Consider the following 17,162-nt stretch of genomic DNA (forward strand, 5'->3'; position numbering starts at 1 on the left):
TTCATCAATGAGCCTTTCCTGGACCACTCTGTTTAAAACTTCAAGTCCTCAGGTGGCATCCATCCTCCTTGCTTTATTTTTCTCAATTGCAGGGTTTTTTTAGCATTTGAAGAATGCGTTAATAAGTTTATATTCTGCCTTACCCACTAAAAGGAAAACCTTAAGAGGACAGACACTTCGGCCAGCTTTATTCACTGCTATATAGGTGTATTCACCTTATACACCTATAAGGTATCTGGCTGATGGTGGATGTTTAATACATGCAAGTTTGAATAACTATCTCTATTTATGAATACATTAAAAAGGGTCTACTATAGGGACTTCCATTATTAAAAATAATGTTCCTGAATTTTTCCTCATTTTTACATGAGTTTTCTCTTTCTATTCAGTTTCCAGATATACAGACCTATATCATCAATTGCCTGACATAAGGCAATTAGTCACAACCTAAAGCAAACATAACAAGCTTCTTTTCATTCTCATTAACTTGAATACTCTCTTGAGATTCCTCACTAAGTTTTCTTGGACCTCTTGAATCCACATTCTATCAATCCCCCTGACCATTACTTTACTTGAAAGCTTCATCATCTGCTGTGCTATTTCCTATGTTGGCGGTCTAAATTTTCTTTACACTTCTTTTTCGTCTTTGAAATCATTCTCCTGATTGCAATAGAACATTTATGTCATAGCAGTTATCTGCTCATAACCCATAGCAGCTTCTTGGTGTCATCAGCAGCCATTTAAGAGTATAAACAGTGACCCAGGCAAGGTGACTCATGCCTGTAGTCTCAGCATTTTGGAAGGCTGAGGTGGACAGATCACTTGAGACCAGGAGTTTAAGACCAGCCTGGCCAATGTTGTGAAATCTTGTCTCTACTAAAAATACAAAAATTAACCTGACGTGGTAGTGCGTTCCTGTAATCCCAGCTACTCAGGATGCTGAGGCATGAAAATCGCTTGAGCCCGGGAGGCAGAGGTTGCAGTGAGCTGAGATCACACCACAGCACTCCAGCCTGGGGGACAGAGAGAGACTCTGTCTCAAAAATAAATACTAATACTAATTATATATATATATATATATGCGCACAGTGCAGGATTATTTTTAAAGAAGTAACTTGTCTAAGGTTATTAAAGTTTGTGACACACTATGCATGATATATATTTCTTGAACATTCACAATGCATCATGACGATATAGTGAGTCATAATTTGGCAAACCATTTCTATGACATGGATTCCAATAACGAATGAAATAGGTAAATAGGAGTAAACCAAAAATGTGTAAATTCAGGAGAAAGAAATCGAGATACGAATGTGTCATATAGAGAGAAGAAATGCAGAGCTGTGACAGATGCTGAAACCCTTGACTTCTGGGCTAAGATGCAGACAACAGCAGGAGGAGGTTCACATCCTATAGAGTAAACTGTGTTTCTTTCAGGAAGCACAACTAGAACCTAGTTCAAACCTTGAAAGCAAGGGCTGGAATGGGGCTGGGAAAACTACTACTAACCCATTCCCTTGAGATTTGGTTTCATAACAAGACAAGATCGTGACGAGTAAAGAAATCAAAAGCTCAGTCTTCTCCATCAGAAACCCAATCAAGCCCCCTGTGGCTGGCATCTGGATCTGTCACAGCCTACATCATTTAGCACAAAAGCTCAGAGATGATGTTATATTAAGGGAGCTCAGGATGCGAAATGAAGGAGGTACAAAATGACTAGTCAGGAAAGGATATTTGAAAATGGCACATCATGAAGATAAAAATAACAAACAAAATCTTCAGTTTGTCAAAAAAAATTCTGCCAACCAAAATTTCCAAACAAAAAGAGAGTTTAATATGGAAGAGAACCAACAAACCAACAATCATCCATTAACAATGATTTGTAGTCAGTCTAAATATGCTCGATATTGCCCCAGAAACTACAAATACAGACCAGAGATAATGCATCAGAAAAATAATCAGTCTTTCTGGAAAGTGCACTTTTGTTTCTTTCTTTCCTTTTTTTTTTTTTTTTTTTTCTGAGACAGAGTCTCACTCTGTAGCCAGGTTGGAGTGCAGTGGCGTGATCTCGGCTCACTGCCAACTTCTGACTCCCTGGTTCAAGTGATACTCCTGCCTCAGCCTCCCCAGTAGCTGGGATTACAGACACACACCACCAGGCCCAGCTAATTTTTTGTATTTTTAGTAGAGACAGGGTTTTTCCATGTTGGCCGGGGTGGCCTAGGTCTCCTGACCTCGTGATCCACCCGCCTCGGCTTCCCAGTGGAAACTGCATTTTAATCGACATGAAGTGAATTCAGAAAAGATTAATTTTATAGAACAAATCTAAAATAATTATAAGTGAGTTTAAGATGTTTAAAGATATTATCAAAAGAATCATTTCAATTAAAACTAAATTAAATTAAACTAAAATGTAAACACAGAGAAGGGAAGAATCTTTATGTGTAGTGATGGGGTCATTTCAGTACTCCTGATACATAAAACTATGCATGTAGCATAATAAGCACTCAATAAATATTTTTTGTGCCAATGTGTGGAGTTTGAAAAGCAAGAGATTGTGGAGGAAAAACAGTATTCTACAAAAAAGAGGAATAATTTCTGAAATATTCTGCAAAAAGATGTACAATTATGAATCTTCTTGTTGAAGCTATACTCTCTAGTACTGAGCAAGCTAATTGATAAGTGAAAAGCTAAACACATCACAACAGAAGTAGAGAGTCTCAGGGATAATGAAGATGTTTTGTAATGATCAGAGAAAAGCAAAATCTCCGATAAAAAGATTGACATCAAAATGTTTTATCCATAGGAATAGATAGAATACTATTTGCAAGAGAAAATAATTTTAATTTAGCTAAACTGTTACCAACAGCACAGATTTAAGAAAGGTATTTGCAGGCATATAAAGATGAAATGTTTTGCCACTTGTAGATATTAAGCTATTAAATAAGGATATTCAAGAAGTAATAAATATATGCTATAAATAGCATAGAATATCTATGACAGAATATTTGTGTCCCTAAAAACTTCTATGTTGAGACCTAACTTCCTATGTGATGGTATTTGGAAATGGGGTTTTTCCCTCATGAATGGAATTAGTGCCTTTACAAAAGAAACCATGGAGCCCTTCCTTGTCCCTTCTCCTATGTGAGGACACAAGGATAAGACAGCATTCTCTGAACCAGGCTCTCACCAGCCACTCAGTCCACAGGTGTCTTGAGTCTTAGAATTTCCAACCTTCAGAACTGAGCAGAAATACGTTTCTTTTGTTTGTAAATTATCCAACTTATAGTATTTTGTTGTAGCAGGCCAAACAGATTAAGAAAGTATGATTAGATAAAAGGTAAAAATTCAAGAAAAACTGACAAATTTGTAAGCAATTAAATGAAAATTTGACTGATATTAAGTTACAATTCTTGGTAGCCAGCGTCTATCGTGGCCCACAGTAATCCCCTCCTCTTAGTATTTTTACATTATTGTTATTCCCGTCCCTTGAGTGTGGGCCAAACTTTTACTTCTAAAAGAATATGACAGAAGCGATGAAATGTCAGTTCAGAGATTAGCTCGCAAAAACAGCTGTGGCTGCTGACTTAGACATCTTCTCTCTCGTTCTCCATTGGATCTCACCCTGAAAAAGCCAGCTGCTATGTTCTAAGGCACCCTATGGACAGCCCATGTGTCAAGGGACCAGGTCCTGCCAAGAGACATGTGAGTGAGCTTGGAAGCAGATGAGTCTCAGTTGAGACTTCAGATGAAGCCAGAGCCATGAACAGCAGTTTGCAAGTTCTTGAGCCAGAGACACCCAGCTAAGCCACATGCGCATTCTTGATTCACAGAAACTGATATAACAAATGTTTGAAGCTGCTATGTTTTAGGGCATTTTTTAAAACACAACAAGAAATGACTAGTCTGATCATAGTTACTATTGAAAATATAAAATTAAACTTTCCAGTTATAACAAATAAAGAAGCAGTATGTAATGGGCAATCACGTGATAAAATTCTTGTTACCATCAGAAGATAAGTTTTGGATTTGGAAAAAAAAATCCACGATGAAGAATTAATGCTAAGAAATTAAGGGCAATCATCAAAATTTAAAAAAAAAACACTCTAAAGCTCACAATATATATTGTACAACTTTAAAAGTAAAATATAAGTATACAAGTTATGTAGAAAGTATGCATTTTTAATAAGGAATTATTTTTAAAATATTCCCAAGGAAGTACGTATAAAAACCTACCTTTTTTTTTTTTCTCTGAGTAATTGTTTCATTATGTCAAGCCCAATTTTAACTGTAACAGATTCCTTTTGTGCCAGTTCTATATCCTGTGGGTCAGCTTGGACTTCAGGACAGCTGGAGGGGACCTTCTTTGCACACACAGGCTGCCTCCCACATTGCTACTTTCTGGATCACTTAGGTTTTCTGCCACACGGTTTTCTCTGATGTACAAGTAGCATTTTCAACAGTTATTAAGTAGAGAAAGTTAATATCCTTGAGGTTAACCTCAACCAGCAAGGGACGAGATGACGTGGATAAAGTTGCAGCCTTCTGTGCTGTGGAAAACAATTCTGAGGTTCATTTGGAGGAACATTTATTACAGTGAGCAGTAGTGGCTCCGTGATAACCAGCTAAATAACTACTGTGTATGTATGGGTCCCTCCTGCTCTGTCACACTCTCCCACCTCTCCGCTTGCTGCTTTCAGGGATCATATCCCAAATATCTTAATTGTACCCATGTCCATGTCTGGAATTTGCTTTTGGAGAAACCCTAAGTCATAATGAAAGAAATGTCTCAAATTTCCTATAGTAGACATTGATTATAATCACTTCTTGTGATTTTTAGTAGGATCTCCAATTTATAAAATTATTCTGACTTGAATTCATCACCTTTTCGTTAGTAGTTTCACAAAGATAAATTAAGAAAGAAAATTACTAAACCTATTTCAAAACATTTTTATGAAGAAAACTTACAAATTATGAATTTTGGCTATTGTCTTACTCAACAGCCAAAAAATATGCTAAATGTAAGAACAGAATTTTAAAAATTAGCTTATATAAATAAATATTTTTGTCTCTATCATACTTCATATCAAAAGAGGATTCTTCAATTTTAGATTAATTAAAGGGAGGCAGAGGCTCTAAATAAATACCTTCTTTCCAAAAGACATATAAAATAATTCTTATATTTTTAAAGCAGTTAGATTATCTATATTAGTATATTAGATAGGGTACATTGGATGAATTTAACTATAAACTGGCTTTTTGTGTCTATGAATTTTTTTTCAATTTTTCAGGGTAGGTCTGACAAAAGGAATTTCATAAAACACGGATGATAATTTTTGTAGTTATTTTAAAATCCTAAACTTTATTAATATTCTGTTATTTTCACCATAGTTTATATATAAGAATTCAACAGTGATTACAAATTTTCCCAGATTTGAATAATGCTGTGTTCCACTTCTCAGTATTTTTAAGAAAAAAGCAAAAAAGTTTTTGAAAACAAATTATGACATAGGTAGTTTAGCGTGATTAAAAGAAAATACGACTGCTCTTAAGACAATTATTTAATCGACTGTTTTTGACTCTTCAGTCATTACAAGTGTGGACTTATTTTTTAAATTATCTTCTGTTTCCTGAATAGAACAAATCTAGTAAAAACAAATGAATAAACAATTACCCTGGAATTTAGAGCATGCAGAGTAATTTATTTATACCTTTTTAATTTTATCAAAGTATTTAAAACCATTATCAAATATGACTTTTGACTTTGTCTTATAAATATATGATGGCATATAAATAAAATCTACTGTGTACACTGTCACAGTATAGACATAATTAGTATTGGAGTTTTGACACATGTGGTATAAATAATTTAGACATAAAATTTTGAGAAATTTGAAAGCTTTCCTTTAATATATATATATTTCCTTTAATATATAGAAAGATATACTCATGAAAGAGAGATAATATTAAAACCACCAAGAAATAAAAATGGAATAATACATAAAGGAAAAGTTGTGGTAACAAGGAATTGAAAGATAATCAGAAGGATTAACCTTCAAGTGACTGATGAAATGTGTAACATCATTGGCAAGAAAAGTGTACTAAGAGTGCAGTCTTGACCTTTTCAAAGAATGCTACTATCAGTGGAAAATCTCTCTCATATATGGCAAATATTGGATTTTCTCATTGTAAATGACATTTGCCAATAAAGGAACATTAAAAGGTAATAAACAAATAGTCTCCCGTTCAGTTAACATTGAAATGGAATTTGTAAAACTTATGAAAAAGTTTTATTGAAGACCTATTTTAAAATGTCTTTTCCGGTTTTCCAGCTCTAAAGCTACCCTCATAGTCACCAGAATTTAAACACAAAAATTTTCACATCACACGCACTATTCATACTGAACCCTGAAATGTAATGAATGCTCCAGCGTTGAATGAACTGTTGTTATATTGCATACAGAAGGATTTTATTTCAATATACATAACACTTTGAATAACACATTGAACTTGGAAATTGAATTTCTAACACTAAAATTTTTACTTGTATCCCTAATGGTGAATGTGGGGACAAGGAATTGTCCTGTATTATTCTTGATCTGAGGATTGATCCTGGTTTTTTATTTCACTTTCCACAGAGTTTTCTCCAAACCATGATCTGTGAGTTTTCAGAAGTATGCTCTATTTCTTCAGTTTCACATTTACTAGTAGGCTTTTTGCAACAAATTCTTATTCTTAAGGGTGAAAAAGAAAATAAACAGATACATTGCAAATCATCTTCAAAAGACTCATCATTCCTTTTCCAATTTTTGTTTTCTGCTTGAAGTACTTCTAAATATTCTCATCTCCTGAATTCTCAGCCTCTAAATTTATTGTCTGCTTCCTCTAAGTGGTGGCCATATAAATTATCTGAAAGTGCTGTTTCTGCAAGATGGAAGATACATTTCCTCCCTCGGGTGAATAAAACCCTGACCACACTTTCATCACACTTTCATAAACACTGTGAAAGGTTTACTCATTGAACAACTTGTTTCTAGTGATTTCTATGCCTTGGGAATTCCCAAAGACCACTCCAATTTTCAGAACAGCGTTTTCAGGTATAAACTATTTTTTTCCCTCTGTAGGTGCCGTGTACTAATCAGGACATTGGTTGTATTCTTCCACAGCTGTTCGGTAGCTCTTCAATCACATGGAGAAAGAAAATTCTATGATGACCTAAATGAGTCAGCGTGGAATATTTTCTCATTTTCAAAACCAAGTGACCTCGCCAGTTTCCAGACTGATTCCATGAGTCATTTTCTGAACAGACACACAGAGGTATGGCCCTGAATCAGACAGTAATTTTAGAGCGTGATCAAGTCTCAGTATTTAGGACAGGCTAACAGCTTTCTCTTTAAGATACAGATTTTGAAGTAAAAAATATTATTACCTTAAGTAAACTGATGAGTGATAATAAGAGGAAGCAGAGAATGTACACATAATCTAAGGGCAGCAGTGAGTTCCAGCAACAAAGGCTGAGGGGTAAATTAGGAACTCTACAAAAGGTCCTCATGAATACATTTTCATGTAACAATGTAAATTAGATGTTATTCCTAAACCATTATTCCTACATTTATTATAGCAAACCAAACTAGATATGTAAGAAAAGGCAAGTCCCACAGTATTAATACATTCTCACATTGCTATAAAGGAATACCCAAGACTGGGTAATTTATAAAGGAAGGAGGTTTAATTGACTCACAATTCCACATTGCTGGGGAAGCTTCAGGAAAATTACAATTACAGTGGAAGGTACCTCTTCACGGGGCAGCAGGAGAGAGAATGAATGCAAGCAGGGGAAATGTCAGATGCTTATAAAACCATCAGATCTTTGATGCTGGCATTTCTCTATCACAAAAACAGCATGAGGGAAGCTGCCCCCATGATCCAATTACCTCCACCAGGTCCTGCCCTTGACACATGGGGATTATGGGGATTACAAATCAAGGTGAGATTTGGGTGGGGACAAAGACCCAAACCATATCATTCTGCCCCTGACCCCTCCAAAATCTCATGTTTCAAAACACAGTTATGCATTTCCAGCAATCTCCCAAAATCTGAACTCATTCCAGCATTAACTCAAAAGTCAAGTCTAAATTCTCATCTGAGACAAGGCAAATCCCTTCTGTCTATGGTCCTGTAAAATCAGAAGCAAGTTTGTTACTTCCTAGATACAATGGGGGTACAGGAATTGGGTAAATACATCCATTCCAAATGGGACAAATTGGCCAAGATAAAGGGGCTACAGGCCCCATACAAGTCCAAAATCTAATAAGGCAGTCATTTAACATTAAAGTTCCAAAATGATCTCCTTTGACTCCATGTCTCACATCTAGGTAACGCTGATGCAAGAGGTAGGCTCCCATGGTCTTGAGCAGCTCCACCCCGTGGCTGTGCAGTGTACAGCCCCCCTCCTGGCTGCTTTCAAGGGTTGGCATTAAGTGTCCATGGCTTTTCCAGGTGCATGCTGCAAGATGTTGGTAGATCTACCATTCTGGGGTTTGGAGAACAGTGGCCCTCTTCTCACAGCTCCAGTAGGTAGTGCCCTAGTGGAGACTCTGTGTGGGGGCTTCAACCCCACATTTCCCCTCTGCACTGTCCTAGCAGACATTCTCCGTGAGGGCACCACCCCTGCAGCAAACTTCTGCCTACAAATCTTCTGAAACCTAGGCAGAGATTCCCAAAGTCCAATTCTTGACTTCTGTGCACCACAGGCCCAAGGCCACATGTAAGCCACCAAGGTTTTGGGCTTGTGCCCTCTGAAACAATGGCTAGAGCTTACCTTGGCCCCTTTTAGCCAAGACTGGAGCTGAAGCAGCTGGGATGCAGGACACCGTGTCCCAAGGCTGCACAGAACAGGAGGGGCCTGGGCCTGGCCCAGTAAACCATTTTTCCCTCCTAGGCCCCCAGGCCTGTGACAGGAGAGGCTGCCATGAAGGTCTCTGACATGCCCTGGATACATTTTTTCCATTGTTCTGGTGATTAACTTTCAGTTCGTTGTTATTTATGCAAATTTCTACAGCAGGTTTCAATGTCTTCCCAGAAAATGGGTTTTTCTTTTCTTTTCCTTTTTTTTTGAGACAGAATCTCTGTCTGTCACCCAGGCTGTTGTGTAGTGGTGCAATCTGAGCTCACTGCAACCTCTGTCTCCCAGGTTCAAGAGATTCTCCTGCCTCAGCCTCCTGAGTAGCTGGGACTACAGGCGTTTGCAACTACACCTGGCTAATGTTTGTATTTTTAGTAGAGACGGGGTTTCACCATGTTGGCCTGGATGGTCTGGGTCTCCTGACCTTGTGATCAACCTGCCTCAGCCTCCCAAGGTCCTGGGATTGCAGGCGTGAGTCACCGCACCCGTCCAGGTATTTCTTTTCTATCACATCATCAAGCTGCAAATTTTCCAAACTTTTTTGCTCTACTTCCTCTTGACGTTTTGCTGCTTAAATTTCTTTTTCCACCTGATATCCTAAATCATCTCTCTCAAATTCAAAGTTCCACAGATCTCTAGGACATAGTCCAAATGCTGCTAATCTCTTTGCTAAAGCATAGCAAGAGTGACCTTTATTCCAGCTTCTAACAAGTTCTTCATCTCCATCTGAGACCAACTTGGCATGGACTTTACTGTTCATATCACCATCAGCCTTTTGGTCAAAGCCATTTGACAAGTTTCTAGAGAGTTCCAAACTCTTCCACATATTCCTGTCTGTTCTGAGTCCTCCAAATTCTTCCAGCCTCTGCCTGTTACCCAGTTCCAAAGTCGCTTCCACTTTTTTGGGTATCTTTACAGCAACCCCCACTCTCTGTGGTACCAACTTACTGTATTAGTTTGTTTTCACACTGCTATGAAAAAAATACCCAAGAGTGGGTAATTTATACAGGAGAGAGGTTTAATTGATTCACAGTTCCATATTGCTGGGGAAGCCTCAGGAAACTTACAATCATGGCGGAAGGCATCTCTTCTTCCACCATGGCAGGATGGAGTGAGTGCAAGCAGGGGAAATGCCAGATGCGTGTAAACCATCAGACCTCATAAGACTCACTCATTATCACAAGAACAGCATGGGGGAACCCGGCCCCTTGACCTCCACCTTGTCCTACCCTTGACACGTGGGGATAATGGGTATTGCAATTCAAGATGAGATTTGGGTGGAGACACAGAGCCAAGCCATATTACCCACACTGAATATTAGCTGATATTGGAGATCGAGAAGAGGTTTTGGGGGAGGAAAGTGCATTTCAAGAAGCAAATGTGTTAAGAATACTAAAATCTTTAGATTGTTGTTACCACAAACTCTGCATGGAAAAAATATCATACAGAAATAAGGCCAGAGTAGGGAGAGTCTTATTGACTGTAGTCTGGAAGGTGTCTGAAAAGCAAAAATCCCTGATTCGATCCAATTAGTGCCAGAAAACTAAAATGCAGTTGGCTATAATTGATTTGTTCCTGTAATATGCCACATAGTCTGTATTTCACGTAAATAATACAGATATTACAGATAGTTCACAGAATGTTTAAACCCTATTTTCACTAATTTAGGAAGCCTATCTGTTAAATAAGTAGGCTGTCTGGAAGAGCAGGCTACATCAATACAGATCGACCTTCTTGCATAAACTCTATTTGAAAGTTAAAGATCCATTCGCAGCTTTTGGGAGGATAATAAATTGTTCAGAAGGAGAAATGGAGTCTAATCTAAGTGCTCTGTTTATTTAGGGAAAACGCTTGATTAGGCTTCTCCAAATTATAATTAAAATAGATCGTACTAAATGAGACATAGTGAATAATATTTCACAGGCAGCAGGATTTCCTAATAGCAGTTATTAAGTATGCTCTCAATAATAAAATAGCCCTTCAGAAGCTCATCTCCATTTTAAGGATTATTGTAAATATATTTACATGGATTTTAAATACTTATTAGGCTAAATAAATATTTATTTAAAAATCTTACTTTCTGGGAGCAGGGTGTAAAAAAAATCTTAGTTTCTGTTAGCATTTTCAATGGTCTAATGAGTTAGTATTCATTAAAGCTTAGGTGAATTTGCAATTAACATCATTGTAAATTTTATTAGCCTTTGGTTAAACTGTTTCCATTTAGTACAGAATGCATTAAACTCCTTCCACCTAAGTCTTAGAAGAATCAACACAAGATGGAAATAATGTCCTCCAACAAAATTTGGTCAGTGCAATTACCTCAAGTTTAGAATCCCTCCTAACTGAAATTAATAACACATCTACAGTATCACCTATTCTGTAACACATGATTTGCATCTTTTATTTTGATTAGGTAAACTTTAAATGGATAAAAATTAAAGTATAAGGTAAGTCTCAGTTATGTTATATAGTAAAAGAAAAAAAGTTTCTCTTAATGTAAAAAAAAAAAGTTTTCAATTAAATGACTTCCTAAGCTGTCTCCTATACTTTCATTTCCTACCTGAATTAACTGTGACCTCAAACTCTGAGTACAATAAATTAAATGTCATATATACTTAAATTTCACATGACATAAATTTATCATGAAATTTCTATATCTAAAACTCTTGAACATTGAAATTCTTTATTAAAACATTTTACTGATTCCTCAAATAGAACAAATTTAATATCCTCTATACTTGCCTTAGGAAAATTTATGTGTGTGTTCACACACATACATACACAAATAACATTTTAATAGGAGGATAGAAAGTGGAAAAATCCTTTGAAATCAAGGACTTATTAGTAATTTTGAAAATTATTTGGAAATTAGAAGCAAGAATAATTGCAGAGATAGTAAACTTTTATCTCTAGGTAAAGAGAGTATGTTGTATATTATTTAATAAAGTATTAGAGGAGTGTTCTTTCTTAAAGAGAGTATAAAATGATATGTTGAAAACCCCTGGAAGATTAATATCACTTCATTGAATGATAAAACTATGGCATATATAAGTAAAATTCACAAAATAAAATAATTTCATTCTGAACTTTAAACACTGCTGTCAATGACTTATTTTTTTTTTTTTTTGGTTAATTCTTCTCTTTTTAGATGTTGTTAAGAACTTATTTAAGCAATTACTTTAAAAAAGTTATCTCTTCTAGTTTTAACATTCCACATGTTCTTTAACTTAGTAAAATGCATGGACCTTTTCTCTCTGATACTAGTTTGAAACTTCCATATACTTTAAAAAATCAATTATAGATGAAGTACGTCCCTGAAAAAATAATTGCTATTATAGCTAAACCATAAGATAATAAACTTATCTATGATAGGAAATAAAAAAAGGATGAGTTGCTACATAATATAATAGAATATCATGTTAACTGATGTTAAAATGGTTAATAATTTTGTCAATGAGGAGTTGTAACAATATCTGCCCTTAGCCATCCTGTAGAATAATTTTATAAGGTGAAACCATATACAACTCTAATTTTATATTTATTTGAAATAGTACATGTGCACATGGCTTAAAAAAATGTAATGAAATGATAAGATTGATGGGAAATTATGAAAATTCCTCAATGAGATCCCACAACAGAAAAATCTATTGACATCTATCTAGCTATCTTTGTATCTATGTATGTATGTATCTACTTACCTATTCATCCATCACTCTAAGCATTTGTGTGAATATGTGTATAAATGAGTGTGGGTGTATGGTGTATTTAGAGCATACACATTATGAAAAGAAGAAAGGTGTTTGTCAATATTTTGAGTGAGGAGAAATATCATTAAAGCTATAGATAAACTTATTTCTACTTTGAAGAAGCTATTAGAGTGTTTTTTTCCTATAGATATAACTAGTCATATTCACATTATAAAACAAAAAAAGACGACTTCCTGATTTAATGTTTGAAATTTCCCATGACTGTAAAATTTACAAGTAGTGAAATATCAATGCTATAATTAATAAATGTAAATAATATACCAAAGATTATAGGCTATACTAAAGCAGGAACATTAATTTCAATAACAGCAGGCAAATTTATGGACACAGGAATTTTAAAAAGTCATGTTTCTGTAATATAATTTTGTACCTATGACCCCTAAAGACTCTGCCAAAAGGCTAGTAGAACTGGTGAATAATTTTAATAAGGTTTCATGATACAGAATCAATGTACAAAATCCGTAGCATTTCTATACACCAATAATGTCCAGGCTGAGAACTGAATCAAGAACACAATCCCATTTACAATAGCCACAAAAATGATATACTTAGGAATACAGCTAATCAAGGAGACAAAATATTTCTACAAGGAGAACTAAAAGCACTGCTGAGAGAGATCTGGGATGACACAAACAAATACCAAAAACAGGTCAGGCATGGTGGTTCACACCTGTAATCCCAGCATTTTGGAAGGCCGAGGCAGGTGGATTACCTAAGGTCGGGAGTCCGAGACCAGCCTGAGGTACATGGAGAAACCCCCTTCTCTACTAAAAATATAAAAAATTAGCTGGGTGAGGTGGCACATGCCTGTAATCCCAGCTACTCAGGAGACTGAGGAGGGAGAATTGCTTGAACCCGGGAGGCAGATGCTGCAGTGAGCCAAGATCGCACGATGGCCCTGGGCAACAAGAATGAAACTCCGTCTAAATAAATAAACATATAAATAGAAAAAACATTTCATGCTCATGGATTGGAAACATCAATATTGCTAAAATGGTCATACTGCCCTAAGCAAGCTACATATTCAACACTATTCCTATCACACTACCACTTTCATTCTTCACAGAATCAGAAAAAACTATTCCAAAATTCATAGAGAACTAAAAAAGGAACCCAAATAGTCAAAGCAATTCTAAGCAAAAAAAACAATGCCAGAGGAATCACACTACCCAATTTCAAACTATATTTTAAGGTTATAGTATGTTACACAAACAGCATGGTACTAATACAAAAACAGACACATAGACCAATGGAACAGAATGTAAAACTCAGAAATAAAGTCACACACTTACATCCATCTGCTCTTCAACAAGTCTGACAAAAGCAAAGGGGAAGGGGCTCACTATTCAATAAAAGCTGTTGGGATAACCAGCTAGCCCTATGCAGAAGAATAAAATTTATTTTTCACCATACACAAAAATCCACTCATGATGAATTAAAGATTTAAATATAAGACCTCAAATTATAAAAATACTAGAAGAAAACCTAGAAAATGTCCTTCTTGACATTGATCTTTGCAAAAATTTTTTTACTAAGTCCCCAAAAGCAATTGGCAACAAGAACAAAAATGGACAATTGGGACTTCATTAAACTAAAGAGCCTCAGCATAGCAAAAGAAAACATAAACAGAGTAAACAACCCACAAAACGGGAAAAAAATATTCTCAAACTATGCATCCAACAAAGATCTAACGTCCAGAATCAATAAGAAACTTAAATACATAAACAAGCAAAAAAGAACCCATTAAAAAGTTGGCAAGATACATGAACAAACGCTTCTCAAAAGAAGACATACAAGAGAGAGGTGAAGCTGGCTGGGCTTCCTCAGGTGGGGACTTGAAGAACCTTTCTGTCTGGCTAAAGGATTGTAAACACAACAATCAGCACTCTGTGTCTAGCTAAAGGTTTGTAAATACACCAATCAGCACTCCGTGAAAACGGACCAATAAGCACTCTGTAAAAATGAACCAATAAGCACTCTAAAAATGGACCAATCAGCGCTCTGTAAAATGGATCAATCAGCTGGATGTGGGCAGGGCCAAGTAAGAGAATAAAAGCTGGCCACCCCAGCCAGGAAGGGCAATCAGTAGGGTCCGTTTCCATGCTGTGGAAGGTTTGTTCTTTTGCTCTTCACAATAAATCTTGCTGCTACTCACTCTTTGGGTAGTACTACATTTATCAGGTATGTCATTCACTGAGAAAGTCTACAGCTTCACTCCTGAAGTCAAGTGAGCCCAGGAGCCCACCAGAAGGAAGAAACTCCAGACACATCTGAACATCTGAAGGAAAAAACTCCAAACACACCATCTTTAGGAACTGTAACACTCACCAGGAGGGTCCGCGGCTTCATTCTTGAAGTCAGCCAGACCAGGAACCCACCGGAAGGAACCAATTCCAGACACACAAACAGCCAATAAACATATGACAAAACGTTCATTTCTCCCTTGCTGTTCTGTTGATAGTGAGTTCTCCCAAGATTTGGTTGTTTAAAACTGGGTAGCACCTCCTCCTCCTCTCTCTTCCTCCTGCTCGAGCCATGTAAGATGTGCCAGTTTCCCCTTTGCCTTCTGCCACGATTGAAAGTTTTCTGAGGCCTTCCCAGCCATGCCTCCTGTATAACCTGTGGAACTGCGAGTCAATTAAACCTCTTTTCCTTATAAGTTACCCAGTATCTGATATTTCTTTATAGCAGTGTGAGAATGAACTAATGCACCTTAATATTTCAAATGCTTTCTTTATAGTGTCAGTTATACATTTCATTAGCAAAATGAAAATTAAAACATGAAGTTATACTTGTTTACATGCTAACTGGTAAATAACAAATCAATACTCTAGAACCAGCAGAAATAAAAGGAAAAATGTAGTTGAAGTTTAGCAAGAAATAAAAATGAGTCCTTATAAAAAGGGTTATATTTAAGGAATAGTAAATATTTGTATAGTGTTATTGTGCAAAATATTGTTATATTAACATGTATACTTGTATGATGAAGATGCTTTCTTTGAAAATCCATTGTGAGAAAATAACATGATAGTCATGCCCTTGTAGATTTGTTTTTCTTTTGTGGCTCTTTTTTGTACATCTTTTAAAGTTTACAACTTTAAATCTAAAGCATTTTATTTTAGGACTTCATTACGGGCCTGGCGCGATGGCTCACGCCTGTAATCCCAACACTTTGGGAGGCTGAGGCAGGCAGATTGCCTGAGGTCAGGAGCTCAAGACCAGCCTGGCCAAATGGTGAAAACCTGTCTCTACTAAAAATACAAAAATTAGCCAGGCGTGGTGGCGAGTGCCTGTAATCCCAGCTACTCAGGAGGCTGAGGCAGGAGAATCACTTGAACCCAGGAGACGGAGGTTGCAGTGAGCTAAGTTCACACCATTGCACTCCAGCCTGGGCAACAAGAGTGAAACTCTGTCAAAAAAAAAAAAAGAAAAAGAAAAAAAAAGAACTTAATTACGATCTGCACTACCAACTTTAAAATTACTGCAAGAAAGGCAATTTAATATAACTATATTAAAGACAATTAATGAGTACTTATAGATCACATTCATTACATATAAATCATATAAAATATTGATTTATTATTGCACTCTTTTAGAGTCATCATTTTAACTGATAACATGAAGTAGACAACTGCTGCATAGTCTCATAACTGGTTAATTTAATCCTCATTAAAAAATCATAAAGGAATCATTCAGGTTCTGTTGTGCAAAAACCATGTTTATGTACACATAGTAAGAAAACATTGGTCAATACTTAATTCTGAAACTTTGTTGCATTTGCATAGGTTTCTGTTCATTTAGTTAAAATGCAGAACATTTAAAATATTGGTTTATGGAATATCACATTTTGATGACTATAAAGATTGTCAAAAAATTTGCTGACTATAAAGATTGTCAAAAAATAGAACCTCTGCTACAATTCTAAATCATTATTTTTTCATGTTGGCTCCTGGACAAACTGAGTACTTTAATGATTGCTTCAATAGCTGAATATCTGTTTTTGCAAACGAACATTTTTGAAAAACAAAATCTCTTTTTAAAAAGTCATTTTTTGTTCAGCTCACTGCCAGCCATGTAGGCTCTGAAATCAGAGATCATAGGAATATAATCCCATAAAAAATTTACTTTCCTTTACCAAAAAAAAAAAAAAAAAAAATGCAATCGTTTTGGCTATTGCATTTTTTGATTAATGGAGTGGGGTAAAGGCAATGACTTTCATACTTTGCCATTCATCAGAGTTTACCAGGTAGGGATCTAGCCATCTACATTTTTCTTCCAGCAAAAACAAAAGACAACCCAAAGGAGATTGTAGTTATTGCAACTTTAGGAAAGAGTGAGGATAAGATAAAAAGACAAGGAATTATCTAAGAAATCAGCAGGTACAAACATGGCCCAGGGTTAGCATAGTACCGATATCAGACTTGCTTGATGGTGACCTGCCAGATTGCCGTATTGGACAGGCACTAGCCAGAGCCCAGGTGCTAGGGCTG

The sequence above is a fragment of the Macaca nemestrina genome, chromosome 19 (genome assembly GCF_043159975.1).
Source record: "Macaca nemestrina isolate mMacNem1 chromosome 19, mMacNem.hap1, whole genome shotgun sequence".
NCBI lineage: Eukaryota > Metazoa > Chordata > Mammalia > Primates > Cercopithecidae > Macaca > Macaca nemestrina.